Source organism: Suricata suricatta, chromosome 16, assembly GCF_006229205.1.
Source record: "Suricata suricatta isolate VVHF042 chromosome 16, meerkat_22Aug2017_6uvM2_HiC, whole genome shotgun sequence".
In the NCBI taxonomy this organism is placed as follows: Eukaryota; Metazoa; Chordata; class Mammalia; order Carnivora; family Herpestidae; genus Suricata; species Suricata suricatta.
The window spans coordinates 41,799,684-41,814,653 of NC_043715.1; the positions used below are offsets into that span (position 1 = coordinate 41,799,684).

The 14,970-nt window shown below is 39.4% G+C and overlaps 1 protein-coding gene across 13 annotated transcripts in view; it reads left to right on the forward strand.

The window, feature by feature from the left end:
• LOC115280844 (PRELI domain containing protein 3B-like) overlaps nt 1-14,970 on the forward strand; it is an 89,117-nt gene that overhangs the window by 12,393 nt on the left and 61,754 nt on the right. For 2 of the 13 annotated variants that reach the window (XR_003903954.1, XR_003903955.1), the window contains one exon: nt 10,649-11,477. The exons of the other annotated variants lie outside the window; for them this stretch is intronic. The gene's annotated coding sequence lies outside the window, so the exon portion shown is untranslated. Of the gene's footprint in view, nt 1-10,648; nt 11,478-14,970 lie in introns of those variants that run through there. 13 annotated transcript variants of the gene reach the window in all.

Below are 14,970 nucleotides of genomic sequence, written 5' to 3' on the forward strand. Positions count from 1 at the left end.
CCCATTCTAATACCCTATTTCTTTAGATTGGATTATTTACTCCATTTACATTCAGAATAATTATTGAGAAAAATGTGTTTTGTGTCATTGTATTGCCCTTTTTTTTCTTAATTATTCTGGAGCTGTTCTCTAGTCTTGTTTGAGTTCTCAATCTTGTTCTTCTGATTCAGAGAGTCTTCTTCAATATTTCTTGTAGGGCTGGTTTAATACTCCTGCACTTTTTAGTTGAATTTTGGCGGGGGGAATCATGGGTGCTCTTGATTTCTTCTATCCTGAATGACAGCCTTGCTGGATACAGTATTCTTTGTTGCACATTTATGCCATTCAATACTTTAAATATATCATGACCCTCCTTTCTACCCCACGTTTCTTTTGAGAAATTTCCAGCTAGCCTTACGGAATTTCCCTTGTAAATGAAGGCCCTCTTGTCTCTTGCTGCTTCTCTCTCTGTGAGAGAGAGAGAGAGAGAGAGTCAGAAAGAGAGAGAGAATCCAAAGCAGGCTTTGATCCCATAAACCATGAGATCATGAACTGAAATGAAATCAAGAGTCAGATGCTTAACCAACTAAGTCACTCAAGTGCCCCTGTCTTGATGCCTTTAAGATATTTTTATTACTATATTTTCCAAATTCATTTACCATATGTCTTGGTGTGTGTCTGCTTCTGTTGAGTTTGATGGGAGTTCTCTTTGCTTCTTTGGTCTGGATGTACACTTCCCTCCTCAGATTAGGGATACTTTTGGCTATTATTTACTGAAATAAATTTTCAACACCCTTTTTTCTCTCTTCTTCTGGGACTGCTACAGTACAAATGTTAGTGTGTTTGAATGAGTCACTGAATTTCCTATCTATTCTCATGCTGCACTGTTCTTGTTTTTCTCTTGTTCAGCTTCATTACTTTTCATTACTTATATCCTAGGTCACTAATTCATTCCTGTTTCTTCCTACCTGATGGTCATTGCATAACACCTGTTTTCAATCTCAACTTTTGTATTCTTCATCTCTGATTATTTTTTAGCTATTTTATCTCTGTTGTGTAAGGGTCTCCTTGATGACTTCTTTTCTCAAGAATTTAGGATTTATCCTCTGTAGTCTCATTTTATTTAAGTCTTTGCTTCCTTCTGTGTGTTAGAAAAGCCAATGATGTCTCCTGCTCATAAATTTAATTGTCTTAGGAAGAACAGTGCATGTGGTTCTAACATCCTGGTTTATGGAGTGTCATCTGTACTCTGCTATTGTGTTTTGGCTGCTCTTTCAGACCCGTCATCTCCACAGGCTCTCCTTGCCTGCCGTGGGCAGTTTTTGGTGCCTGGCATCAGTGTGGTGTGCTTTGAAATGAGATCTGACACCACATCCACCAGAACTGAGTCCCTGCAGGACTCTCTTGTGAGGAGAGGTGTTGTGTGCAGTGTTTTTTTGCTGGTCTTCTGGGGGAGGGTCCTATTGCACTGAGACTGAGGCACGCTTGATTCAGAAGGTCTGTCCTGCCAGATAACGGGGCTGGGGCTTGATGTAAGCAGGTCAGGCAGCCTTTGTGGGCACCGCACTGCTTCCTGCAGGTTGCTCTGTGTTTATGCCAATGGGCAGGGGCGGGATGTGGTGCCGGGCAACTCCTTTACTCTCAAAGAGGTGTCTGTGCAGGCTTTTTCTCAGGGACAGCATTAACAACGAGTGAGTGATCTCCCCACTGTGTGTCCTCGATGTTCTTCAGATCACTTTTTGTATGCTGCCTGGCATGGGTCATTTGCCTGCCTTCTCTCCAGTAGTAAAACAGTGCCCTCAGAGCTCTATAGAAGCCCAGCCCACTGACCTTTAAAACCTCAGGCTGTGAATCCCACTGATTTAAAGAACTCACAAAAATAAGCCCTTCTGGTTTTCCAGGCCAATGGCCCTGGAAAATGTTCTTGTGTGTTCCTCTGTGTTCTTCTCTCTCTTGCCCCTCTCTGTGACCTTGACTCCCTCCCCTCTACAACACCTGTGATCCATTTCTCCCCCACGCCACCTCTTTGCACTTCCGGTCTTCTTGCATGTGGCCTGTTCTCTCCCTTTGCTTGTGAATTGTGTTCTATCATTCTTTAGGTTGACTTCTGGGATACTTAGGATGATTGGATAGTTACTCAGTTGTGTTTGCAGGATCAGATGAGCCTAGCATGTGCTTTCTCTGCCTCCATGTTCCTTCTCTTAATGGTTTTCTTTTCGTTTACCATGCTAGTCTCAAAACTGAGGCTAAGTATTATAACCTAAGGATAGATGTGGTCTGCCAAACTATTTTATTCCTCAAAATCTGTATGAGATTTCAGACTTAAGATCATTAACAAAAAAGGCAAAGATTGCCTTTGTGGTGTATGTATTAATACCCCCCTGGATTATTCCTTTCTAAAAATAAATTTGTTAACTTTATTTATATTTTGAGAAAGAGAGACAGAGGGGGAGAGAGAGAGAGAGAGCACATGAATGTGTGTGAGTGGGGAAGGGGTAGAGACAGAGAGAATCCCAATCAGGGTCAACACTGTCAGCAAAGATCCTGATGTTGGGTTTGAACTCACAAACTGTGAGATCATGACTTTAGCTGAGATCGAAAGTCATATGCTCAACTGACTGAGACACCCAGGTGCCCCTGTAACTGATTATTCCTTAAATATTGTTTCTAATCTATCCATACACAGATTAATCATATCATTGTAGATAGGATTTATTATTTTCTAGGCAGTATAGGTCAGATAGGAGAGAGACTTTACAGTGTTTCTTTATTGTGCTTCTGAATAGAGAGAGAGAGAATATTGTTTGTATCAAGATTAGCAACATCCTCTTCTAGGTTGATACACTTGGTCTTTAAAATGTATGTCGGGAATCTCCTGATGCCAATAAAAATGTGTACTAGCCGATACAGAGAAAACAAAATGCGTTTTTCCCTAACATGAGTATCCTGGAAAGTTGTAAATGTGGCATGAAGATCTGTCTGAGATTTCAATTAGAATTGAGTTTGAATAATTTTTTTTTAAATTTCTAATGTTTATTTATTTTTTTTTATTTCTTATAAATTTTTTTAAAATATTTTATTTATTTTTAATACAGAGAGAGACAGCATGAGAGGGGGAGGGGCAGAGAGAGAAGGAGACACAGAACTGGAAGCAGGCTCCAGGCTCTGAGCTAGCTGTTAGCACAGAGCCTGACGCGGGGCTCGAACCCATGAACGTGAGATCTGACCTGAGCCGAAGCCGGAGGCTTAACCGACTGAGCCACCCAGGCGCCCCTAATGTTTATTTATTTTTGAGAGACAGAAAGTGAGCAAGGGAGAGGCAGCGAGAGAAGGAGACACAGAATCCAAAGCAAGCTGCAGTCTCCAAGATGTCAGCCCAGAGCCTGATGTGGGGCTCAAACCCACAGACCGCGAGTTCATGACCTGAGCTGAAGACGGACTCTTAACCGACCAAGCCACCCAGGTGCCCCGAGATTGAATAACATTTTGAATGTAGGTCAGGTTCTTCTTGTGGGGAAGGAGTCCTACTCAGGGTCTAATGATAAGAAGCGGCTGGGCAGGGAATGAAGGGAACGAGGGAGGCAGAAGGGAAAAATTAAAACAAGAGGAAGGCTAATGCAGTGCCTCAGCACCTCATCAAAGGGCAACTGATGACATAAGAGGTAGCTATTAAAATTGGAGTTAATAGCAAGAGAATGGCAAAGTGAACAGGACAGTATAAAGACTCATTCTAGCAGATTGCAGTATGTAAATGATGATAAAAAGTGAGATGCCTAAGGTAAATATTGATTGACTCAAAATCAATTGCCTAATGCAGCACAGCAGACAGTTCGGTTGACCAACAAGAGGTTTTAATGTTTGCCAAATATTGATGGGTCCAATAGTATCTTTGCAAATTGTAGCTGCTCTATAGGAAATTAGAGTTCCGAGGCAAAGAGGACAGTGAGAACTCTGAGCTCAAACCACAGGCATTGATGGTATCAGAAACTAATAATTTAAAATAAAGACTGAAAAAAATTACCGAAGTCCCTTGGACCAACCCAAGCTGAGGACCCATATACATATGGGCACAGACATGGAAAAGAGGTAGAGAAGAAAGTTTTCTGGAATCCCTTGAAACAGGAGCCCAAAGACTATAATTCAAATCCTGTCAATAAAATCCTCATGGGGTCAACAGTTCAATTGAAAGAAAATGGCAGCCTAACTATTGATGAGATTAAAGTGAAAGTTTAAATAAATTTGAGATATTTGAACAGACAATGTAAACTAGGTGAGTCATCTATATGAGTCGATTGTGGGAACTGGTATTACAGCTCACTCTAGTACACTTCCCCTACAGAAAGCATATATGCACACCATTAACTCTGTATTGACTGGATGTGCTAAATGGTATTATGTCAAATTAATAGACCCCACAGCTGTTAATTTGACACAGGTTATGGTGCCTAGTTGATTAAAAAGAAAAAAAGATTACCACCTTAGTTGATGACCTGTTGCAAGCTCAACTTGTCGTTGGTTTCTTGGATATATATTTCCTGTGTGACATGTTGTTACGTTCTATCCAAAAAAATTACTCAAAAAGGAGATTTTGAATAACAATGTGAACAAAAGTAGATTATGCTTGAATTGAAAACGTGATCAGTCTGTCTTAATAACTGAGAACTCAGCTACAATTTTTGACACGTCTGCAATACATACTTGTATAAATTGTAGCTTATAACAAAACCTTGTGAGCATCATCCAAGTGTAGCTACTGGGATTTTGGACCAAATAATTTCCATTCTGTAATCCATCAAATACTAGCTTGCTATTGGGCTTGAATGGGCTTGCTACGGAGACATCTCTTAGCGTGGAAGGACATAAAAACAAAATGTGACAGCTGAAACCCATAACTGTCTCAGGATATGTTAGAGAAACGCTCTAATGGGGACGTGAGTGTCCAGAGAAGTTTTGTATCTAATGGAAATGGCTTCTACACGAATGGACTACATGTAAGAAGTCATTTATTGTTTTCACAAGCTGGTAGCCTTTTCTCCCGTTGAACTGACCCGAGAGCTGCTTTAGGAGCTAAGGAATCTTACGAGCACATGGATGTTTACTTATAAATTATTGTCGATTGGCCAACGAAGAGCGACTTGGGTTTATGAATGGTAGTCCAGGTTAAAGGGCAGCAAGCACCGTATTTAGAAGCCCAACACACACGTTAAAATCATTTAAAAATATTCGATACAATATGAGCATTCAAATTCTATAGCACATTAAAAGAATCGGACACAATGATCAAGTGGGAGTAATCCTTGGGCTGCAAGCATGGCTCAACACATGCAAATCAATAGAAGTAATGCAGCTTTGAAAGACAGGTAAAGAGTATATGAATGCCTTAAAAGATGCAGAAAAAGCATTTGACAGAATACAGCATCCCTTCAAGCCCATGATGAGATTGGGGGTGGTTACTATTATCAGATATTTGTGACACATGTATCTACCATTCTAAGACACTATTTTAACATTTTATATTGCTAAATAACTTCAGCAATGTCTGAGTCATTAAAATTTGCACTGACTCTCTTGTCCTCATTTTATGAATTCTGAGGTGAATAATTGGACATTTGCTTCAGCTCAGGTCATGATCTTGTGGTTCATTAGTTTGAGCCCCATGTTGGGCTCTGCACTGATAGCATTCTCTCCCTTTCTGCCTTCCCTCTCTCCCTCCCTCCCTCTCTCTCTGTGTAAATATATATACACAGATACTGAAAAAATCCCTCACGGTGCCTAGGCGGCTCAGTGAGTTAAGTGTCCAACCCTAGATTTTGACTCTGGTCACGATCTCATGGTTCATGAGATCAAGCCCATGGCGGACTCCTTGCTGAACATGCAGAGCCTGCTTGGGATTCTCTCTCCCTCTTTTTGTGCCCCTTCCCTGCTCATGCATGTGCAGTGCACATGCCACATGCATGCTCTTTCTCCTCCCTCTTTCAAAGAAACACTTAAAACTTTTTTAGTAAAAAGTTTTTAAAAACCCTGAAGTTCATTTAATGCAGTGCCCATGCATTTACCCTATACGACATTTCATGAAGGGCAGAGTGTGCACTAATATTAGAATAAGGAAACTTGTAAATATAGACAGAGGGGCAGCTGCAAACAAAAGCTAGTCAGCAACCAGACTGCCAAGGTTAGTTGCCAAAATATGCACATTTATTCATCAGAAAGGAAAATAAGAAAGAGTTAGGTGAATTCATGCCACAGTAATGAACACCATAAACCATAATTCAAAGACATCACACTTAATCATGCCATGAGAAAAGAATTAACCCTTAAATAAAATGATTAGGTTGTACATTTAAATATCAATCTCGACTGATTATTTTTCTGCAACTTAAGTTTTTTAAATCATTACAGTAAGTATAATAAATGAAACCCTAAATAAGTCTAATAATAGATTGAGCCAACCAATAAACTGCAATAGACTCCAAAAACCAAAAAAAGGTATCAATGGCCACAGCCCTAAGTCCGGAGTTATTATTAAGGTTTTGTTTTGTTTTGTTTTTTTATAGACCACATATCAAGAAAAGCAGAAATCAATTAGTCAGTGACAAAATGACAACGAAAACATCAACAAAATTAAGATGATATTTTCTGTAAAACGATTCCCGATTCTAAGAACTTGACATGTTCCATACGAGTTCAAATAGAGCCACAGTTATACATCCCAAATTCATATGAATGGCCAGACGTTAGAAATAGGAAAAGAATGGTTAACACTGAAAACTATATTTGCTTCATGACTTGAAATACTTTAAGAGTGGCGCCTGGGTGGCTCAATTGGTTAAGCATCGACTTCGGCTCAGGTCATGATCCCATCGCTCATGGGTTCGAGGGCATCGAGCCCTGCGTCGGGCTCTGTGCTGACAGCTCAGAGCCTGGAGCCTGCTTCGGATTCTGTGTCTCCCTCTCTCTCTCTGCCACTCTCCCACTCTCGCTCTATCTCTTTCTCAAAAGTGAATAAATGTTTAAAAAAATTTTTTAAATGCTTTAAGAAAAGTAGATGTAAAATAATGGAATTTGGAATGTGGCATAACTTTTTAATTTGATTTTTTAAAGTTTTTAAAAATTTTTTTATTTCTTTATTTTTTATTTTGGGGGAGAGAGAGACAGAGAGTGAGCAGGAGAGGGGCAGAGAGAGAGGGAGACACAGAATCCGAAGCAGGCTCCAGGCTCTGAGCTGTCAGCACGGAGCCCAACGCGGGGCTCAAACCCATGAACCATGAGATCATGACCTGAGCCAAAGTTGGCCACTTAACCGATTGAGCCACCCAGGCGCCACCGATTTTTTAAAGTTTTTATTTAAATTCCAGTTCGTTCACATACAGTATCATGTTAGTCTCAGGTGTGCACCAGTGATGCATCACCTACGTACAACACCCTGAGCTCATCATAAGTGCGCCCCTTAATCTCCATCCCCTGTTTACCCCATCCCCTGACCCACCTCCCCTCTGGTAACCATCACCATATTCTCTATAATTAAGAGTCTATTTCTTGGTTTGCCTTTCTCTTTTTTCCCCACCTTTCTCATTCTGTGTGTTTCCTAAATTCCACATAGAGGTGAAATCATATGGTATTTGAATTTTTCTAACTCAGTTCACTTAGCAGAATACTCTCTACCTCCATCCACCACTGCACATGGTGATTCCTCATTCTTTTATATGGCCAAACCATATTCCATCGTAGATCTATACCACTTCTTCGTTATCCATCCACCAGTCAGGGAACATTTGGGCTGTCTCCATAGTTTGGCTGTTGCAGAGAATGCTACTACGCATGTGCCCTTTTGAATCAGTGGTTTTGTATTCTTGGGGTAAAGACCTAGTAGTGCAGACGCTGGATCATAAGGTGGTTCTAGTTTTCACCTTCTTCGGAGCCTCCACACTATTTTCCAGAGGGTGCAGCAGTTTGCATTCCTACCATCCCTTTCCCTGCATCCTCCCCAGCATCTGCTGTTTTCCTGCCGTGTGAATGTGAGCCATTCTGGCAGGTGTGCGGTAATATTTAATTGTAGTTTTCATTTATATTTACCTGATGGTGAGAGATGTCGAGTACCATTTCATGTGTCTCTTGGCCATCTGGATGTCTTCTTTGGGAAAATGTCTATTCATGGCTTCTGCCCATTTGTTTGATTATTTCTTGTCTGAGTGTGGAGTTTGAGGTTTTTTATATATTTGGATCCTAACCCTTTATCAGATATGTCATTTGCAAATATCTTCTCCTGTGTTATAGGTTGCCTTGTAGTTTTGCTGATTGCTTCCTTCACTCCATGGAAGCATTTTTTAAGTTTATTCGTTCATTTTGAGAGCAAGAGAAAGAGAGAGCAGAGGCAGGGCAGGAGACAGGGACAGAGAGAATCCCAAGCTGACTCCACACTGTCAGTGCACAAAGCCCAACACAGAACTTACGAACTGTAAGATCATGACCTGAGCCCAAATCAGGAGTTGGATTCTTAACCAACTGAGCCACCCAAGAAGTGCCCCTGTGTGGAAGCTTTTTATTTTCATGAAGTCTCAGTTTGTTTTTGCCTCTATTTCCTTTGCCTCAGGATACATATCTAGTAAGAAGTTGTTACAGCTGATGTCAAAAGAGATACTCCGCTATGATTTTAACATTTTCAAATCTGAGAGTTAGGTCTTCAAACCCTTTTGAATTTATTTTTGTGTGTGGTGTAAGAAACTTGCCCGGTTCCATTCTTCTGCATGTTGCCATCCAGTATTCTCAACATTTGTGGAAAAGACTGTGTCTTTTTCCATTGGACATTCTCTCCTGCTTTGTTGAAGATTAATCAACCACATACTTGTGAGTCTACTTCTCAGGTTTCTGTTCTGTTCTGTTGATCTATGTGTCGATGTTTGTGTCAGTACCGGACGGTCATGACCACTAGAGCTTTGTGACAGAAGTTCAAGTTGGGAATTGTGGTGCCTCCTGCTTTTCTTTTCTTTTTCAAGGTTGCTTTGGCTATCTGGGGCCGTTTGTGGTTTCATACAAATGTTAGAATTAGTTGTTCTAGCACTGTGAAAAATGCTGCTGATGTATTGCTAGGGTTTGCATTAAATTTGTTGCTTGCTCGGGGTAGTATAGACATTTCAACAACATTTCTTCTGATCCATGAGCATGGAATGTTTTTCCATTCCTTTGTATCATCTTCAATTTCTTTTATCAGTGTTTTACAGTTTTCATTTTCAGAGTGTAGATCTTTTACTGCTTTGGTTAGGTTTATTCCTAATTATCCTATTTTTGGTGCAATTGTCTTTTTAATATTTTTAAAGTTTCTATTTACTTATTTTGAGAGAGACAGAGAGAGTGAATGGGAGAGGGGCAGAGAGAGAGGGAGAGAGAGAATCCCAAACAGGTTTCACACTGTCAGCGGAATGTGGGGCTCAAACTCACAAACTGTGAGATTATGACCTGAGTGCAAACCAAGAGTCAGACCCTAACCAACTGAGCCACCCAGGCACCCTTTTTCTGGTCCAGTTGTGAGAATGATTCCTTGATTTCTCTTTTTGCTGCTTCATTGTTAGTGTATAGAAATGAAATAGATTTCTGTGCATTGATTTTGTATTTTCCATCTTTACTGAATTCGTGTATCAGCTCCAGTAAGTTTTTGGTGGACTCTTTTGGGTTTTCTATATAGAGTATCGTGTCATACGCACATAGTGAAAGTTGGACTTCTTCCTTGCTTACCTGGATGCCTTTTATTTCTTTCTATCGTCTGGTTACTGTGACTAGGACGTCCAGTACTCGTAAATAACAGTGCACATCCTGTGGTATCCTGACCACAGATGAAAAGCTCTCAGTTTATCCCCACTGAGGATGGTATTCGGTGTATATTTTTGTGCATGGCCTTTATTATGTTGTGGCATATTCTCCCTAACCCTGCCTTGCTGAGGGTTTTTATCATGAATGGATGTTGTACGTTGTCACATGCTTCTTTCTGCATCTATGAAAAGTATCATACAGTTCCGATCCTTTCTTTTATTAATGTGGTGGTTCGTGTTGATTGATTGTGTGTATTGAATAACACTTGCAGCCCAGGAATGAATCCCACTTGATTGTGGGGAATGATCCTTTTAATGCACTGTTGGTATTGCCGATATTTTATTGGGAATTTTGCATCCACATTCATCAGGAATATTGGCCTGTCATTCTCTCTTTCTCTCTCTTTCTCTCTCTCTCAGTGATTTTGTCTGGTTTTGGTAGCAGGGTTATGCTGGTCTTTAAACTTGGAAGCTTTTCTACCATTTCTATCTTTGGAATTGTTTGAGAAGAATAGGTATTATCTCTTTAAAAGGTTTGAGTTCACCTTTGTAAACATCTGTTTGCAGACTTTTGTTTCTTGGGAGTCTTTTGATTAGTGATTCAATTTCTTTGTTGTTTATTGTGTGGCAACTATATAGTACAATGACTTTTTTTTGGTAAATTTGTCCTGAATTGCAATTCTTCTGTTCCTGAAAAACAAAAATGAAAACAAAACTTTTTTTTTTCTGGTAACATAAGTGGATGTTTTACTTGACAAGCTGACAATATAACTGCTTCCAGGTTGATTGTGATTCTCTGACAAGCAGGGAGAGCATTTCTTTCCCGACACGTGCCAGTCACGTTGCCTCATCTTTCTTGATTCCAGAGTTGACTCTCTGTACAGCAGTGTCCTGTGACCAGCGTGCTGCTCTGCCACCGCAGGCTCGCCCTGACCCCATGCCTGTGCGCACAGGGAACAGACAGCTCGCGGGCAAGCGGGCTGGTTTGTTTCTTGGTCCACGCGGGCATCCTGTGCTGGTTTCCCTCACAATGTCCAATGTGATTCATCAAGAGTTCTGTGAAGTTCCTGGAATTATGAGAATCTCATTCTTGGATGTCTGTTCTATGATCACTACTGTACATGAAAATGTATTTCTTAGCTTTTTCCTTTTCTTATGTCATCTGTTGATATATTTCCTTTCTGACTGATGTATAACTAACTTCTGTTAATAGATTTTTAGTGATTACAATCCATTCTCTGGAAGCCTGCAACAAAGCCTTATTTCCTTGTACTCACAAGTTTCCTTGTACTTTTCCTTGTAATTTCTGGGGTGACTGCTGCCATTGGCACTGTATCAAATAAAATGATTTAAAAAATCTTCTCATGGCCACGTTCAACTAAATATTGACCGTCATCAGAAATTTAGTATTTGGGTTTGTGCACTAAGTCCTTTCTGCCACTTTATGTCTCTCATCTGTTTCTGGGCCTCCCATAGCGTGGATTTTTACTCTCTTGATGGTATCCCATAGATAACTTAGCTTTCTTCATTCTTTTAAAAAGTTACTGTATTTTTATAAAAGTATAATTAACATACAATGTCATAGTAGTTTCAGGCATACAATATATTGATTCTACAACTCTGTACATCACTAGTGCTCACCACAATGTGGTCATCATACAAGGTTATTACAATATTATTGATATATTTCCTAGCTCTACTTTGTATCTCTGTTATTTATTTATTTACTTGTTTATTGAGAGACAGCACGAGCAGGGAGGGTCAGAGAGAGAGGGAGATACAAAATCTGAAGCAGGCTCCAGGCTTTGAGCTAGCTGTCAGCACAGAGCCCAATGCAGGGCTCGAACCCACGAACCGTGAGATCATGACCTGAGCCCAAGCCAGACGCTTAACTGACTATTATTTTATAACTGGAAGTACGTACATCATGATCCAATTTATCTATTTACCCATTCCTCAGGCACCAACCTCTGGCCACCACCAGTTGCTGTCTGCATATACAAATGATTTTTGTTGTTTTTGTTTTTTCTTTGTTCCTGGTTGGTTTTTTTGTTTTAGATTTCACATATAAATAAAATCATATGGTATTTAATTTCTCAGTGTGACTTATTTGACTTAGAATAATACCTTTTAGGTCCATTCATGTTGTTGCAAATAGCAAGACTTCATTCTTTTTAACAGCTGACTTCTGTTCCATCATATACATGTGCTGCATCTTCTTTATCCATTCATCTGTGGATGCGCACATGGACGTTAGCTTTTATTGAAGTACAGTTGACATGCAATGTTCCATTAGTTTAAGGGATACAACATAGTGATTCAAGAACCACACGTGTTACACATGCAGCTACCATTGTCATATGCAATGCGATTACCATGCCATTGAATATATTCTCTGTGCTGTACCTTTCATCCTAACGACTTATTATTCTATAACTGACTGTACCTCCAACTTATCTTCATCCATTTTCCCCATCTCCCCATATCCCTCTCCCTTGACAACCACTAGCTGGCTCTCTATATTATGGGTCTGCTTCTGCTTTACTGTTTTTTGTTCATCTGTTTTGTTTTCTAGATCCCACATAAAAGTGAAATCATATATTTTTGTCTGTCTAATTTATTTCACTTAGCCTAATTCCCTCTAGTTCCATTCATAGTGTCACAGTGGCAACATCTGATTCTTTTTATGGCTGAGGAATATTGATTGACTATATAATTGAATATATATCACAACTTTTTATGAATTCATCTACTAAAAACATTAGGGTCCTTCCATACCTTGGCTATTGAAAATTGTTCATATGAGGTGCATATGTCTTTTCAAATTAATGTTTTTCTTTTCTTTGAGCAAATACCTTATAGTGGAAGTAATAGATCATATGGTATCTCTATTTTTAATATTTGAGGAAATCTCTATACTGTTTTCCACAGTGACGGCTTCAATTTAAATTCCCACCAACAGTGCACAGGGTTCCCTTTTCTTCATATCTGCCCAGCGCTTGTTATTTCTTGTCTTTTCAATACTAGCCATTCTGAGAGATAGCAGGTGATACCTTGTGGTGGTTTTGATTTGCATTTTTCTGATGATGACTGATGTTCAGTATCTTTTCACGTATTTGTTAGGATCTGCATGTATTCTTTGGAAAAATAGGTACTTGGGTCTTCTGCTCATTTTTAATCAGATGGTTCTTTCTGGGGAATTGAGTTTTGAAAGTTCTTTATATTTTTTTGAATATTAACCCTTTATTAATATATCATTTGCAAAGATCTTCTCTCATTCTTAGGTTACCTTTTTGTTTTGTTTATGGTTTCTTTCAGTATGGAAAATCTTTTTAATTTTGGCGTAGTCCCAATAGTTTATTTTTGCTTTTGTTTTTCTTGGCTAAAGATATATATCTAGGGGCGCCTGGGTGGCTCAGTCAGTTCAGCGTCCGGCTTCGGCTCTGGTCATGATCTCATGGTTTGTGTGTTCAAGCCTCACATTGGGCTCTGTGCTGACAGCTAGCTCAGAGCCTGGAGACTGCTTCGGATTCTGTATCTCCCTCTCTCTCTGACCCTCCCCTGTTAACGCTATCTCTCTGTGTCTCTCAACAATAAATAAAAAACAGGTAAAAAATTAAAGATATGTATCTAGAAAAATGTTGCTAAGGCCATTGCCCAAGAGATTACTGCCTCTATATCTCTTTTGAGGACTTTTGTGGTTTCAGCTCTCCTATTTAGGCCTTTAATTCATATCCAGGTTTCTTTATTTGGGGGAGGGGGTGAAAGGTTGAAGAAAGCAGTCCTGGTTCACTTTTATTTTTTTCATATAACTGTCCAGTTTTTCCAGCACCATTTTTTTTTCACCAGCAAATCTGGATTTTTTAGAGAATAGCACACAACTACTATTTGGGACAAGCAAGCTATGGTATAAACAGCTGTCTAGTCTAACAAGGGAGGGGAACATTACCTTACGGAGAAAGAGAAGCTTAGGAGGGCTAGCACTGCTGTTTGAAGAGACTGCCTTTACTCTATTGTGTATTTTTGCCTCCTTTATCATACAGTAATCGACCATATAAGCACGAGTTTATCTGGGGTCTCTACTCTGTTCAGTTGAGCTATGTGTGTATTTGTGTGCCAGCACCATACAGTTTTCATTTCTATACCTGTGTAGTGTATCTGAAATCTGAGACTCATACCTCCAGCATTTTTAATCCCCTCAAGATTGCTGTGGCTACTTGAGGGTTTTTGTGGTTCCATACAAATTTTAAAATTACTTATTCTGTTTATGTAAAAAAAAAAAAGGCTCATAGTGTTTTAGGGATTGCTTGGAGCATTATGAGCATTTTAACAATATTAGGTTTTCCAGTCCATGAGCGTGCTATGTCTTTCCATTTGTTTGTGCTTTCTTCAGCTTTTTCACTAATGTTTTACAGTTTTCAGAGTACAGGTCTTTCACCTCCTTGGTTAAGTATATTCTTAGGTATTTTATTCTCTTTCGTGCAGTAGTAAATGGAACATTTACGTTACTTATTTATCTTCTTGCTACTTCATTACTGGCATATAGAAATGCAACTGTATTGTGTATATTAATTTTGTATCTTGCAACCTTACTGAATTAATTTATGAATTCTGTTTTGTAATTTATGAATTGTGTTTTGTAAAGTGTTTATGGTTTACTCTATTTAATATTATGTTATTTGAATATAATTACAGTTTAACTTCTTCTTTACCAATACAGATGTCTCCTATTTCTCTTTCTTGTCTGATTACTGTGACTAGGACTTCCAGTACCATGTTGAATAAAAGTGGCAAGAGTAGATATTCTCTTGTTCCTAATTTTAGATGAAAAACAAAAATTCAGTTTTTCACCCTTCCTTTTAACTCACTTTGTCAAGAGTTTTTATCATGAATGGATATTGAATCATGCCGTCTTTTTTTATAATAGCTTATTGTCAAATCGGTTTCCATATAACACCCAGTGCTTCTCCCCACAAGTGCCCCCCACCATGACCATCATCCCCTCCCTCCCCCTCCCCTTTCAGTCCATGGTTCATCTTCAGTATTCAGTAGTCTCCCTTGATCTGTGTCCCTCACTCTTCCCCACCCTCTTTCCCCCTTCCTCTCCCCATGGTCCCCTGCCAGTTTCTCCTGTTAGACCTATGAATGCAAACATATGGTATCTATCCTTCTCTGCCTGACTTATTTC